Here is a 16,521-nt window from a genome sequence, read left to right as displayed (position 1 = left end):
CAGTAGCTTGTAGACAGTTTTGCACATAGTTATGTACTTTGAAGTGTATTTTACATACTATAGTGAAGTACAGTATTTCATTTGGATCTACTGTAGTACTATTGTTTGGTTACTGTTTGACTGAGTTTATTTGATCACTGTATTTGGCATTTTTTTAATGTTTCACTTCTAATATTCTTTAAAATTAAATACTGTACAAAATACAGTACATATAACATTGCATTATTACTCTTCCAAACTTTAAATGTGTCATTTGTCATTATCCAAACTTTAAATGTGCCACACACAATATACTGCAGTTACACTACAGTGTGAGGGTACAGCGTATCCGCCCCCCCTCCCCCAGACAACCATATTATATCTACCTTTTACTGTATGATCTTCAACATTACAGTTGCACTAACATGATACAGGCACCAGCTACTTACTAAATGAGTTCATGGTGAAACACTCAGTATCTGCGTTTATAGATGCGAAATATCACTTCTTACTCTATTTTTATAATGACGTCTACCTTCACCTGAGCCACCTTAACAGAAATTTAACTATTTAGTCATTTTAGGAAGATGAATTTTTTTTGTCTTACCAGTATTTCGACACTTCTACAACTGGAAAGCAAAATTCACATTCAAAATATCACATAAATGTTTCTTCAATTATGCATTAGCTTTCATTGCTTTTCAAAGTATTTCTTATGGGATATGCTGACAAAAGTGCACAAGCAATAATATAAATCTCTTATACGGAATTCTGGTGTCATGGGATGACTAAAGAAAAGCATGATGTTACAGTAATATATTCTTTGGCACAACTAAATCATGTTATAAACTGGGGCTTTTGCACCTACGCATCTCAAACAGTAATTTCGAAGTATCAACTCTGAAACGAGAGAACACCATTGCCAGGTTTGTAAATATCAGTTCAGCTGTTTTCTCACAGCAGAACAAAAATATCTCTGAGTGATATTCCCTCCCCCACCACACACACTCACCACATGTATAACTTCCTTTGTCATCATATACACAGAAAATATGAGTTATAGTAGGATTTCTAGCATATAAACTTTATTTTGTTTCTGTACCATAATAATACATCTAGGAGGAATGCACAGACAAAATTAACAGACAGATAAGTGCAGATAGCTATATTTCAGGTTTTTCTATGACTAAACAAAGATTACAGTGAGCTACCTACATTATATACATTTTAGGAGTAATTAATGGAATTATCTTCACAAACAAATACTTAAACAATTAAAATTTCATTCTATCATCATGTGAACACACAGGTTTGTAAATTATGAAAGTCCAGTGGAATATACATTACAGTTATACAGCTCAAATGAACATCAAATTATGAATCTTCAAAAAAAGAAAAGCAGTCGAAGTGCTTATACATAGCTTAACAAAGTCCTTTTCAGAGAGCAGTGAAATGAAGTCCACACAGTATGTTACCAACTGTCAGATGATATACAACATTCAGTAACAACATTATACAGCTGATTCATTAAATGAGAAAGTAGTGTGTGAACTATATTTTGATTCATAAATCATTTTGCAAAGTAACAAACAAATCTGGGATGGAAATACAAACAGAATTCATTCAACAATTAACTAACGTGCCTTGAATGTATAGTCAAATATCATTAATCTTGTGCCAAAGAAGAGAGCAAACCGCATATAGATCAAATGTTTTCAAATGCAACCCAGGCAATGAATACTAATTTCTCCTGTGGCATAATCTGCAAACTATGAAACATTAACTTTTCCTCATATCTTGACTGAATGGCATTTTTCACATTAATAAACTAAAATAAACTGATTATTAAAAACAATACCAATTTTATTTCGTCTTGTAAACTGATAATCCTAAGCAGGAATCACAGCTATTGTTAAGGTTGTAATTTCTTTTGTTCTGTGTATCTTTGGTTACTGTCTGCAGTTTGTCAGATAGTTCAGGATACTGTTTTACTGCCGTGGAGACCTTTGTCTCAAAAAATGTAATAAGTTCCACTGCACTAACACTACCCAGCATTTGAAGAGATCTTGAGCGTGTCCTGGGAAATAATTAAGAATAAACAGCAATAAGAAGCAATAAACCTACAACATTTTGCTTTGAACACAATTTTAGCAACGAAAGCTTTGAATAAAATGTGTACCCATGTAGAACATGGATTTGGCATTCACAAAGGAGGAAAGGAGAGTGGTCACAGTGTAACAAAGGGCAGCTTTTGTTCATATATGTGTTATGCATTTTGCATACAAAGGAGCTATTTCACCCAGTGAGAACCAATAGAAGAAAACAGCGCTGACAACATAGGAAACGATCAAGGTCTGGATCTTGCAGCATAAAGTCATATATTAGTCTTTCATACTTAAAATTTAAGAAATTTGCAGTGAAACTTGTATGATTCTTACTTCATTGAGAGTGTTGGTCAGCTTCAATATGTGTTACATTACATCCACAAAACCAACATGAAGTGTTTAAGTGGAGCAAGGATTCAGATCTCTCAATCATCATCACATAAGTGGGCAACAGTGTGTGAAACTGCAAGTGAGCAGGAAACCTTTTGCTTGTCAAAGAAGGTTCTATCATTTTATATGAGTTCCTCAGTGCATCCACAGACATCGACAGTGCAGTAATGCAGAAGGAGAGTGCTTCAAATATGCTGACATATTTAGTTATCAATGGTAATCAAGTACTTTTGTTTATAATCAACAGTTCAATGAAAATAAAGTAATAAAACACAGAACACTTATTTTAAACACACAACTTCCACAAAAATCTCAGAATAAAACACATCTTGGTGTGTCATGCAAGGAACTAATCAAGACTCTGACAGCTTTATGCTGCATGTCCCTAACGAAAATGTCAGCACACTCCTCTCTGCCATTTCTGAACGTATTTTCAAATTGTTTTGTGTTGTAAGTGGAACAGCCCAAACAAAACTTGTTAATCAGGTATTTCATGTGATGCAAGTGGTAACGCAAAATTTGATTTCCGTTTCCTTTATAACAATTGTCGTCTGCACTGCACCATTTGTCGTCTGCACTGCACCATTAAGTGTCCAAATTATACAGTAACCTCAAATTGGTCTGGAGCTATATTCAGTTAACGAATGTATGATGGAAGTCAACAAAACAGAAGAACAATAAGCTTCTGCAGCATCACAAGAATTCAGCTGCTGACACCATGGCACAGCTCAGTGGCGTAATGGGACTGCAAACTCAGCATGGTGCAGCACAGCTGTCTTATGCAGTTGCTGCTGGAAACGCAAATGTTTCTCCTTGTTTTGTGATCACTACCAATAAATACCTTTATAGTTAACATTGTACAACATTAATCCAAGGTTGCTCTAGTGATACAGCAAATCTGCTATCAATTTGGACAACTCTTTGTGTATAATGATAAACTAACTCACATTTTCTGTCAAAATCGATGTTTCTGGGTGAACAAACTTAGACATAACAGAAATTAAACTGCAAATAAGGAAAATGACACCACACAGCTCTTAGGAGGGACATACTGCAGGAAAAAGGAAAAGGTAGCTTATATTGCATGACTGTTCTCGTCTTTGGCATTTTATCAATGTAATATCATATATAAACATTTCTTGTCTTAAAATATCTTCCCAGTGAAGCAATAGATGCTACAGTATTTCATATCAATCCAATAAATCCTCTGTTTTCCATGATATGACTGTAATCTATAGTCTAAGAACACAGGATAGTTTTCATAATTTACCTTCAGCCACATTCTCTCTCTCTCTCTCCCTCTCACACTCACACACACACAAAACAAAACAAACACACACACTGTCCATACACATATGGGCATAACAAATAGGGTAAAAAATTTAAATACTATTTCAGTAAATGTCCATTAAATGCACTTAGATATCTAATAATACTTAAACATATTCCTTCCATACTTAGACTCTTGCATACTTAGACTCTTGCACTTTTCAGTTACATTTATATCTGCCATGGTATTGTTTAACTGGACATGAGAATTTTTACAACAAACATCTTCCATTTAGTACATTAATCTATAACCAGAATCTCTATGCCTTGTAGCTTTTATTCACAAATGAATTTACAAACACCTTAAATGTATAATTAACTTAATATTTGCACCACAGAAAATTTCTAGATAATTGCCTACTCCTTTGTGACATCAAATAGTTTTACAAAATTTCTAGTTTTCAGCTATTCATTCTGTTCTGCATTACACCCTCCACTGCTTTTATATGTAATGATCTTTCGTAAAAGGCAGAAAGGTGTTCTTCAGTAACAAGATATAAACTGTGAACTGATATCCAAATGGAAATATGCCACATCAATTCAAACTACAACAAAACTGGCAGCATATTAATACAATATGAACAAGAATGTAAAGTATGAAGGTCTAAAAATACTAACAACAACAGCATGTCAAAATAGCTGTACATACGAAATACAATCCAAAGGTCCTGGCTGACTGATACACTTTTAAATACTCACTCAACTACGTGCTTTCAGAACCAAAGTGTCCCACTTCCACAGATGCAGGTTAAGTGTTGTCTGAAGGTAAGAAAGTGGTGGCAGGTAACTGAGAAATACAGATAAAGAAGAAAAGCTCTCAGGAGATGCAGCAGAGGAAATGAGTAAAATGAAAGGAACACTGATAATACAATATCAGATTGAATAACTGTGAACTTGCTGATGAGATATGAGCAGTGAGATGTAATGAAGTGGAGGAAAAGATAATTAAGAAATGAGTAGAATAAAAATATAAGTGTATATAATAAAGATTACAATATTCATGATGGTAGTGGTGATGAAAAATTAAGATATCAGAGTAACCAAATTTGGAGCACAAAAAATGAAGGTTGTGTGAAAGATTTGGAAGCAGTGACAAGTATTAACAAACATAATGACACATAATTATTATTTTAGGAAGCAAAGACAAAGCAGAAAAAGGGAAACAACAACATGGGACATCTGGGCTTAGCTGTCAGTAATCATTGCATTCTTTATTTCAAATTCTTTTTAATGCTCTAGATGGTATTGTTTCTAGTAGCCTGACTGTACTGATACAATGTTGATAAATCACTGCACAAAATTCTTCACCAGATTCCTGCTGTAAATGATGTGCATAGCCAAATCATAAGACAGTGTCCAATTTCTACACTATTTTGTAAATCACAGTCAATTACACATTAAAAATAACAGTAAAAAAGGGAAAGTGTTCTTTCAACAAATTTTATAGTGCACTGAATGTAGAGAGAAAAAGAGAAGGGGGAGTAATCACAATCGAGAAGTGCTAATATGCTATGCCACACACTTTTTATTTCTATACTGATTTATACATAACTGTACTGAAGTATTTCGTTTTGTTTTTGTACATACATTTCCTTAATTTAAATAACATTCAGCAGTGGAGGTTTAAATAAATACACCACACTTATAAGATCCAATTGACTAAATGTTCGTTCATAACACCACAGTTGACACAGCATATTTTGCTAGATCTGGGCTATCTGAATGTATCTGTAGAAGAACTGTCATTACGACTGATTTTGTGAACACTTTCATCCAAAATGGACACATATGGCATAAATTTAGGATTTCAAGAGCAATAAGTGCAGCAAATTAATAAATAGGTTAATTTGAAAATTTCACACTTCCCACAACAAATGAGCCAGATCAATCGGGAATGAATCATCATTTTTAGATCTGGTTTACAGCCCAGATTTTGATGAGACTGGTAATACAGGTATTTTGTATATTACAGACCAGACTTCGATGAGTCTGGTAACACAGATATTTTGTTTATTCAGAAACAATGTTTTCTGAAGTATTAGCACCCCTACTACAAATCTCTGGTTGTCTTTAATTACAAATATTTTTTCATTTGTTGTATTAATACATTCCAAACTTTTTACCAATATTCATCTTACCATCATATTAATTGCACAGAATTTTAGTTTTGTGTATCTGCTTGAAGAGCAAGAATTTGTCAACTTGTTGCCTAAGTAGTTCTGAAAGCTAAATGAAGCAATGAGTTCTGGCAAAAAGATAGCATTAACATTAGTCATAAAGAGTCACACACACACTTCGTATCTGTGATAATTCGCATACCAGTTGCCACCTTGAAATGTCTGTTTACTAAGAGATTACATTTACAGCTTTTCCCAAGACCTGTCCAGCATGAATCATCTCTCATAATTACATAAAATATTACACATTTATACAATACAATACAGCTTTCTCTTTTTAACTTGCAAGCTATTCAAAGTGTTCGGTACCCACTGTCAGGACATTATTTTTTTTTCACATTTGCTCTTATAATAATAATTTGTACAAAAGATTCACTAAAATGTTTGTACTATTTCACAGTTTTTTGCAGTCACAATCATGCACCAACCACAAGATTCTGCTGAACTGTTAGCTGCTCTCAGTCTATACCATTTTTATTTACTTGCTTTGCTTCTACTAACAGGTATCATCAGATAGTGAAGAAAGACCAAATAACATAAAATCTGGTGAACATCAAATAGAAATTATTTCACATATTTCGGTGGGGTTTGCTTCATTCCTTCAGAGAGGATTTTAGCTATCAAATGATAATGGGGATGAAAAATAGAAAATTACATGATTCTTAGCAGCAATGTTTGATGCCATCACTAACGTTTTTTGTTATACACACTATACTCAACAAATTTCCAAAGTCCCACACTCTACATCACTGTGTAATCCACCATATCCCAATCAATCAGCTCCAGGCTTGACATTTTTAACTTCATTGCAATCTGTAAATAAATAAGTGCATGAGTAAATAAAAAGTAAAATATTACATGAATTATTAACAAAATTTAGAAAAAGTCCTTTTAAATTAGTTAGTCGTGGTCAGTAGTTCCAGAGTAATCAACAAGAATGAAATTATTTCATTCCAAAAATTAACTTCTGCTTATTAAGTGTGAAACCAAATCACAAGATAAATCAAATAGGTGTTACTGCCAAACAATGGGTACTAAATAATTTTACACACTTTGTCGAACATTAGTTTCATTAATTGTGCAACTGAGATAATCTGATCTTCAATTCAGTTGTATTCCTCTGTAATTTACACTCTAATTTCCTTGTTCACAAAACATTTCCAACAAGTAAGCTGCCCGACATAATTATAAGCTGAGTCATCATAACTGATGGTGCAAGACTGAAGATGATATTTAATCCTCAGGACTGTCTACTGGAAAGGAAATAAAGGAAGATACGATGACAGACAAAATAGGAAAAAAGAGTTGGGAAAAAATTACAATGATAAGGTCTTTGCTTCAAATCTCTCCATTTACTTTATTTAAATTTCATTCAATTGGGTGGGTGGGGTGAGATGGGAAGGGGGGGGGGGGGGGAGGGGCAGGTGGGAGTATGCCCAAATGTTTGTCAAAATGTTTTGCCTAATCAGACTAATGCTGAATGCAATGATTTGATAGTAAATTAATATGCGTCTGACCGTTACAAATGTACAAACCCAATGGAAAATGTGCACATAGATCATTTGTGAATACTTGAGACAATGCTACTATTTACATTTTTATGCTCTATTCAACCACATATTGGATATTCTGACAGTGGCGACAAGAGTGCTAGCATATCATTCTAGTTTTGCAACTGTGTAAATACAATTGTATTATTCAAATGTGAGAAGTTTCATTCTCACAGTACAACTAAATGATCATGTATTCATTACGTATCATACTTGGTAATTTTTGGAATAGAACAATTAGGAATGAAGAAATGATTAACTAGTCAACGAAATCTAAGCTCATAGTTAAAAAGACAGATACATCATTCATATATAATACAGAAAACACAAGAACAGAAAGACCTACATACATTTGCCATGAAGGCAATGTTTTGCAAAATGAAAATAAAAACTCGAACTTGCAACAACTAAATCAAATATATATCACTTATGTTATCAGGTAAAACAACAGTCATACCCCTTAAGAGTTACATAAATTGTACCCTCTTTAATCAAACCAATCCAAAACACCTCAACGTCTCTAGCCCACGGGTGGCACGCAAATCCAAGACATAGTAATATTTTGGCTTATGGTGCATTAAACAGTAAAAGAGTTTCAACCAGTGAGAAACTATCAACTTTAATTTAATTTCCAAAATTGATAGCCATGACAAAAAATAAGAAGGGATATGAAAACCAAGGTAAACTGTCACTCTTGGGTGCACAAGCTGAATATCACTCATGTACTGCAGCACCAGCGGCGATGAGGTCTGTGGCAGGCTCTGTCCCAGCAACCAGCCTCTCCCTCGGTAGTCAGCACATCAAATGCCAAACACCAAATGCTGCAAGCTACCCACGGGGCCAGCAAAACAAACTGCCAAAAAGATTGGCACTGAACTGTCACATCAACTGCAGAGGTAATACTACCCTCTCGTTGAACCCTTCCATCACCTCCCAACTGTCAAAATGAAAATGCTTCTGATGTGTTCTGCTCACACTATAGCATGGTACATCACAGCATTTCTGTCATTTAACAACAGTGGTTACATAGCACAGTGAAAATATTGAAATTCTTATGAAATAGAACAATAGACAAAAGAAATTAATCACAAAAGGAAACTTGGAGATCTGTCATAGTGAGTTTAAAACAAAAATGAGGAGGGGGTGAGAGAGAGAGAGAGAGAGAGAGAGAGAGAGAGAGAGAGAGAGAGAGAGAGAGAAACTGTTTTTCAATGTAACATTTACTCATTTCATTGCGCAATATTTATGTGCTCTCTAACTTAATGACTTCAAATTCAATTACTATTTCTTTCCACGTTATAAAGTGTGTGTGTTTTATTTTGACTTCGCAGATGTGTTTTCGGTTGAGAAATTTAATCAAACACTTTTCAAGCATGTGTAAGAATGTTTCAGAAAAAATAAAAAGAGTTCTCATAGCTATCAAATTCTTACATGGTTCACAGTATACAACCCCTGCCCAAGCACACAGCTGACAGATGGCATGTATTACACACAGGACACACACATACCCGTAATTACAATTAAATACGTAAACGTGTAGTGCACAAAATTTTTTGCTTCTAAAGACTGATTTATCAGCAGAAAACTATTTTCCGCTTGTTAAATTGCATAATGATAATGTTGCTTCATAGTAAGAGATGTCAGTTTAGTGCACAGAGTCTGATAACAGCAGGACAGAGGTGTATGATAGACGACAACATAATCAGTCAAGCACATCCAATAGAGATGAGAATCTGTGCGCTACTGTCACTCCAAATCAGGAACACCATCACATTTGCCATAGCAATAATGCTGGGAACTTAACATAAATTTTAATTTACTACTGAAAGAGATGTTCCAACAATAAAAGCCACTTATAGAGACAATAGTTCACGATTTTTGCCTTTTGCGCTTCATGACATTTTATGAACAAGAAGTGTTACCAGTTACGGAACATTGGAGTATCGTGAGATGCTAGAGACAAATAAACCATGGGTGGGGAGTATAATCACATCCCCACTGACAGAAAAATTCACATCATCTCCATCCTTTAAAAAATTCTAGTAATTCATTTACTGAGTCCTTGAGGACATGATCCTGCTCGAATCCTTTACCAATGGAGTGAATGTGAATGCTGACAATTAATACGAGATTTGCCCCATTTACATGGACAACTTTTCCAATGCTTTTGCTACATACAGTACAGGCATGCACAAACACCGTGTGTGTCAATGTAAGACGCCACAAATGCTAGAAGTTCAGTCTCTACCCTCACTTCTCACCTGCAGTTGTGTTCTGGTCCAAAAAACTATTTGTAAATGCATGACTTAACAAATGCCTGGAGTGTGCTCTCAGCTATTGAAGTGTGGATGCATGGAAGGCAAACGGATAGTCTATACTGACAGGCATAGTCCATTTTGCAGCACAGTTACAGCCGTGGAAAAAAACGTCAGATAGTAAATTATGTGATACATCTGCACGAAGACTGTTATACACAGATAAAAAATAACAGACACACTGAATTTGGTACATATTATGGTACCAAATATTACAATATCTGTACCTATAATCCTAACACTCTGTGTATCAGGATGCAACCAAAGACTTTGTGGGGGAAGAGAGTTCTGAGTACATGCAGTTCCTTTCCAAAGGAATTAAAGAAAATTTATTAATCAAGAAGTAGTGGTTAGTCCAAAGATGACTCGTACAAGCCAAACTTGTGGTATTCTGATTTACTGGTGTTTACAAAAGATCAGGAAGAACTAACCAACAGCATTAGTAATATTCACTGCAACACTAACAATGAATAGCAAGATGCAGGAACAGTGACGGATGAAATTCCCACTAAAGAGTGCATTGGACAGAAGATAAATGAGAAAAAGGAGAGAGATACATTGTTGTAACATACGTAAAATTGTATTTAGTTGCTAATGCTGCACCTCCTCCAACCATATCATCTTTCGATGCTAGTTCGACATCATTACTGAAGTACACCGCATAATCACTGTAACTCCGAATAGTATCTGGCTCTACATAAGTTGGTCATATTTCCTCATAAAGGTATCTCACTTCGGTATCAGTGGCACAATTAAGTTCGAAATATAGTCAAATCAGGCACCATCCATCCTTAAACAATTTTTAAAATCATCATGATCATTCTCACATAGTTTGCATAATGAAGGCATATGTCTCAGTCTCTGTTCTCACATCACCACCTTTTAACCTGTATTTCTCTCTCTTTACATTCTCTGTGTTGAAATCAACATATAATGTGACACAAGCAACCACACAAGTTTTTAACTTTACCAAGGACACAATGTACAAAACTACACATTCACAAATATAGCACACAAGTAAAAACATCCTCTGTTAGCTTGGTGCACAAAGAAAACATCATACCTCTGCAGGAAAGTCATGTTCCGCATCAAAACCTGTTGTTATTGGAGCGTCCACTCTTCAGCCACAGTATGGCATGCAACCTTGCAGTGATTTTTGTTTTCTGCACACGTGCCACACATACACTACAGGCTTGTGCTCCCAAGTGTCAATACAGAATGCCGTACCAGAACTGACAGTATGGAGCATGCGCGTAAATGGAGCTATCAGGGTGGTTGTGAGCATCAGTTTGCTACAAATACCCTGGTTATCCCTCAACCCATTTCATGCTGCTGCATAACATCTGACCACTAAGATAATATCACTTCCTTCCTGCAATTCCCAACTGGCACCCAGATATGAATCTGATAGAGATGTGGATTCAGTGGCAAGGAAGGCAAATGGAAGACTTAGATTTATTGGGAGGATAGTTCATCTGCATCTACATGACTACTCAGCAATTCACACTTAATTGCCTGGCAGAGGATTTATGAAACCACTTTCACACTATTCCTCTACTGTTCCACTCCAGAACAGCATGCAGGAAAACATCATTTAAATCTTCCCATACAGTCTTTGATGTTCTCTCATTTTATTATGATTATCATTTCTCCCAATGTAGGTGGCTGTCAACAACATATTTTTGCATTTGGAAGAGAAAGTAGATGATTAAGCTGCCGTTCTTTGAACTTTTTCCATGTCCTCCATGAATAGTATCCAGCAAAGAGCCCACACAGTGCAGCAATACTCCAGAAGAGGACAGACAAGTGAAGTGTGGAGTAGTGTAGGCAGTCTTGTTGGTACACCTCCTGCATCTTCAAGTGTTCTGCCACTAAAACATAGTCTGCGGTTAGCCTGCTCCACAACATTTATGTTATCTGTAATTATAATATCTAGGTATTTAGTTGAATCTACAGCTTTTAGATTGGTGTGATTTATTGTGTAACCAAAATTTAATGATTCCTTTTAGTGCTTGTATGGATGACCTTAGACTTTTCATTATTTAGTCAATTGCCCCTTTTTGCACCAAATAGATAATTTGTCTATATCATTTTGCAATTGGTGTTAATCTTCTGATGATTTTACTAAACAATAAATGAGGGAATCATCTGCAAACACTCTCAGAGAGCTGGTTGTATTGCCTCCCATATTGCTTACATAGATTACGAACAGCAAGGGGCCTATAACACTTCCTTGGGAAGCTTTCCAGTCTTAAGGTACTGATGTTTTGTTGAGCGGGCAGTTGTATATGATTGATAAGTATGGAACTATTGTATCAGTACACATTGGAAGGAACCTAACTGGTACACAATCTGGATCGGAGGCCTCTCCTTTACTACGTAATTTAAGTTGCTTCGCTACAAAGAGGGTATCGACTCTTAAGTTTCTCATGTTTGCAGCTGTTCTTGACTCGAATTCTGGAATATTTCATTCATCTTATTAGGTGAAGGAATTTCAGAAAACTTCATTTATCAACTCCACTTCAGTGGCGCTGTCATCAGTAATATTACTATTGCTATCACACATTGAGGATATTGATTGTCTTGCCACTGGTGCACTTCACAGACGATCAGAATATCTCTGCATTTTCTGCCAGATTTTGAGACAGTGCTTTGTTGTGGAAACTATTAAAAGCATCTCGCTCTGATGTCTGTGCTAAATTTTGAGCATCTGTAAAACATCACTGATCTTGGAGATTGTGTGTTCTTTTAAATTTAGGGTGCTTTTTTCATTCCTTCTGCAACAGTGATTTGACTTTTTAGTGTACCATAGGGTCCAGTTCAATCTCTTATTGAACTATCTGGTATAAATCAATTGCCACTATTTCTTTGAATTTAAGCCACATCCGGTCTAGTGAAGACTGTCTCTTAGGGAGGTATTAAAAGATTTTTTACTTGCTTTTTCAAACAGATATATTTTGCATTTATTTTTTATGGATATGGATGTTACAGTATTCGGTCTCGCTACAACAACCCTGCGGTCACTAATCGCCATATTTGCCATGATACTCCTTTTTTGTTCATGATTATTTGTTGCTAAGAGGTCAAGTATGTTCTCGCAACTGTCTCTCCATCTATTAAAGAATGACAAATGAGATGCTAAAAGGATCTGTTTTCTAGAACTGTTCCAGTGTTTGAAAACCTTATCAAGCACAAGCAGTCCTGACAGCAGATGTCACTGTAATTCAGAGCTGTATTTGTATAATTGCAGACTACTGTTCAAGGAAATTACACAGGACTTATGGGTACGACAGTATTGTTATCCCAAAAATCTTTGAGGTAATTTGGAAAACAAGTATTCAAAGTACACACAGGCAACAATTATATGATTCAATTCCATATAGTGTAGCAATGAAGAGAGTAATGTTAAAGGCGATTAGGGCACATATATAAGCAAAGACGTAGTTACATTGCTTGCCAAGAAAAGTGAAGTATCCAGAAAAGGAGGAAGAAAAGAAATGAAATGAAACTTCAGAGGTTGAAAGGGCATGTGATGTTATTTCAGTGATTGCAAAAACAAGTGAAATTAACAAAGATTCCAGAACTTTGTTCACAAAATTTTTCTACGCTTACCTTTTACTTATTTTGCATGGTTACCTTCATAATACTCTCCTCCACAATCGATACACCACTCCCAATGTCATTTCCACTTCCAGATGCAGTCTTGGTATGCCTCTTGCTGGATCATGCAAACCACAATCTAATAATTTTCTTTTATCTCATCTATCATCGCAAATCTTTGTGCTTTCAATGGGGTTTTCAATTTTGGAAATAAAAAAAAAAGTACACAACAGGCCAGACCTGGAGAGTATAGAGAATGAGGCAGCACAGTGATTTTGATTTTTGTCCGACAGTCACACACCAACAGGGATGAATGTGTGAGTGCGTTATCATGATGCAAGAACCATGAATTGTCTCGCCACATTTCAGGCCGTTTCCTTCTCACATTTTCTCGCAGGTGTCGTGACATGTCCCAATAGTACCATCGATTAACAGTTTATCCCTGCAGCACGAATTCACGATGAACTAATCCTTCAAAATCAACGAAAACTATCAGCATGAAAACATTTGACCTGACCTGAACTTTTTTTGTTTTGGAGAACCTTTCCTGACCCATTGTGAAGATTGAACCTTGGTGTCAACATTATAACTGAAGACCCATATCTCATCACCAGTTTCGATTCTCATAAGGAACATCTCATTCTCATTTGCCTGATTTAAAAGTGCTTCACAGACTGCAAGATGAAGGTCTTTCTCGTCTTGACTCATGAGGCATGGGACAAACTTGACAGCAACACAATGCATTCCAAGATGCTGTGTCAGGATTTCATTACATGATACAACTGAAATGTTACATTCTTCTGCAATCTCCCGGACAGTCAGTCTTCAATTGGCATATGCAATTTCGTTGACTTTTCTGATATGAGCATCATCGGTAGCTGTCGAAGGGCATCCTGAACAAGGGTCATGTTTAACTTCCGTCCGGCCATTTTTAAATCATGTGAACCATTCCTAACACTGGCTCTCTAAAGGGTTTCTTGAGTTTCATACAAAATTTAATGCAGACGCGTTGCTCTTCTAACTCTGTCATCTCAAAATTTACAAACTGTGCAACACAACATTCTACTCAATGCAGCAATGAAGAATAACTAGCAGACATGCAAGAATGAAACTTATAGCAGTTACATATTAAACACAGCTGTGTGCAGGGATGACAACTGCATTTCACTCCAACTCACCACTGGTGCGAAATTACGAATGTTCCGAAATTTTCTGAACAGACCTCATACATATCCTGTAAAGTGACTCGTTCCACATCATTTCGAGGGAAAAAAAAATTATATATATATGGAGGCACAACACTGTTGCACAAGGGGTAACACATTAAGATGCTAGATGTCCATTACGTACCACTGGGCTGTCAAAGTTCCCTGTTAGCAGTGACCTGAAGTCATACCTGATGACTATCCCAAACCACGATGCCAGGAGTAACACTGATGTACCTCTCCAAAAGATTGGAAGAATGGGACCTCTCCACAGGTCACCACCATCCTCACTGACGCTGGCTATCCGGAGTTGGGCAGAACCCCAATACATTCCTGGACACGACATGGCACCATTCGTCAGCAGTCCATGCTTCCTGGTCACGGTACCACTCCATAATTCAGCTGATAGTGTTGTGGTTTTAACGGTAGCCTATGCGTTGGACAGTAATTCCCTAGTCCAGCTGCTGCTAGCTGCTGACCAATGGTGCACAACAGCACAGAATGTTACAGGGAGTCCGTTACTTACTCCCAGATGGTAGGTGCAGTTGCAAAGTGGTTATTATGCACTAGAGCTATTGTATTTCCCCTTCACTCCATATAAAAAATGGCGTAGAGCTACTTCAAGAAGGAATTTCATTCAGGTCTACAATGTCAATTAGTGAACAAAATATTAGCTTGCCGAATATCTGACCAGGTTTGTGACTGGAAACCATTACTGTTTACAGTGTACATAAATGATCTAGTGGATAATGTCGGAAGCTCTAAGAGGCTGTTAACAAATGGACTGATGACCTCAGATGTTAAGTCCCATAGTGCTCAGAGCCATTTGTTAACAAATGATGCAGCTGTATATGAGGTGTAGGTATAAAATAATGGGACTGATGCTGTCACAGAGTAAGTATGCATAAGCCAAAAATGAACTACAAATAGCTGGGTTGCATGAAGCCTTCTCAGTTGACTGCGGCACCTCTGGTGTCTATAGACAAATCAGTGTGGCTGTCGCCTTTTTTCTTGTGTAAGAGCTGTTTTTCAGCTGTTTTTTGTTTTGCTGGAAAAATGTGAAGTGTAATAATAGAGAAACGAATTGTCATGAAATTTCACATGAAACTTGGAAAAACTGCTACTGAAACCTACCTTTCACTAAAAGAAGTGTATGGGGAAGACTGTTTATCACTTAGCACGTCCTTGAGTGGTTAAAGCATTTCAAAAATGACTTAAACGACGTTGTTGATGACTCATGTGCAGGATGCCCTTCAACATCAAAAATGGATGAAAATATTGAAAAAGTAGTACTCTGATTCAATCTAAGCACCAACTGCATATTCAATCGATTACTGAATCTGTAGGAATAGACAAAGAATATGTAAGGCAAATTTTACCTAACCAATTTAACACGAGCAAATCGAGTGACAAACTGGTGCCGAAAATTCTCGCAATCGAACAAAAAGAAGCTCATGAAAATGTTTGTACTGACACTTTGAAAGCCACTGACAATAGTCCCAATTTCTTGGGAAGAATGATAACATGTGATGATTCTTGGTTTCTCATTTATGATCCAGAGACTACACACCGACCACGCACTGGAAGGGCCCAACTTCACAAAGAGTGAAAAAAGCTCGAATGACCAAATCAACATTCAAAGCAACAATAATTGTTTTTGCCAATATTCATAGCATTTTGTACATTCACTGGGTTCCTGAAGGTCAAACTATTAATCAACAATACTACCTTGTGATTCTTGCACAACTCCATGACAAAATAAATAAAAACAGCTGGACTGTTGAACAAGTCATGGGTTTTGCATCAAGGCAATGCACTAGCTCATACCCACATTGATTTATACAGGGACTGGCAGTTTCCCTGGACAGAAA

At 36.3% G+C, this 16,521-nt stretch overlaps 1 protein-coding gene across 1 annotated transcript in view; it reads right to left on the bottom strand.

The window, feature by feature from the left end:
- Positions 1-1,053: 1,053 nt before the first annotated feature.
- LOC124555975 overlaps positions 1,054-16,521 on the bottom strand; it is a 502,540-nt gene continuing 487,072 nt past the window's right edge. Inside the window, exon 24 of the mRNA XM_047130021.1 lies at positions 1,054-6,793. The gene's annotated coding sequence lies outside the window, so the exon portion shown is untranslated. The remainder of the gene's footprint in view (positions 6,794-16,521) is intronic.

Source organism: Schistocerca americana, chromosome X (genome assembly GCF_021461395.2).
Source record: "Schistocerca americana isolate TAMUIC-IGC-003095 chromosome X, iqSchAmer2.1, whole genome shotgun sequence".
Taxonomy (NCBI): Eukaryota; Metazoa; Arthropoda; class Insecta; order Orthoptera; family Acrididae; genus Schistocerca; species Schistocerca americana.
The sequence above is the reverse complement of the archived record's forward strand: the minus strand, read 5'-3'. Positions and strand labels throughout refer to the sequence as shown.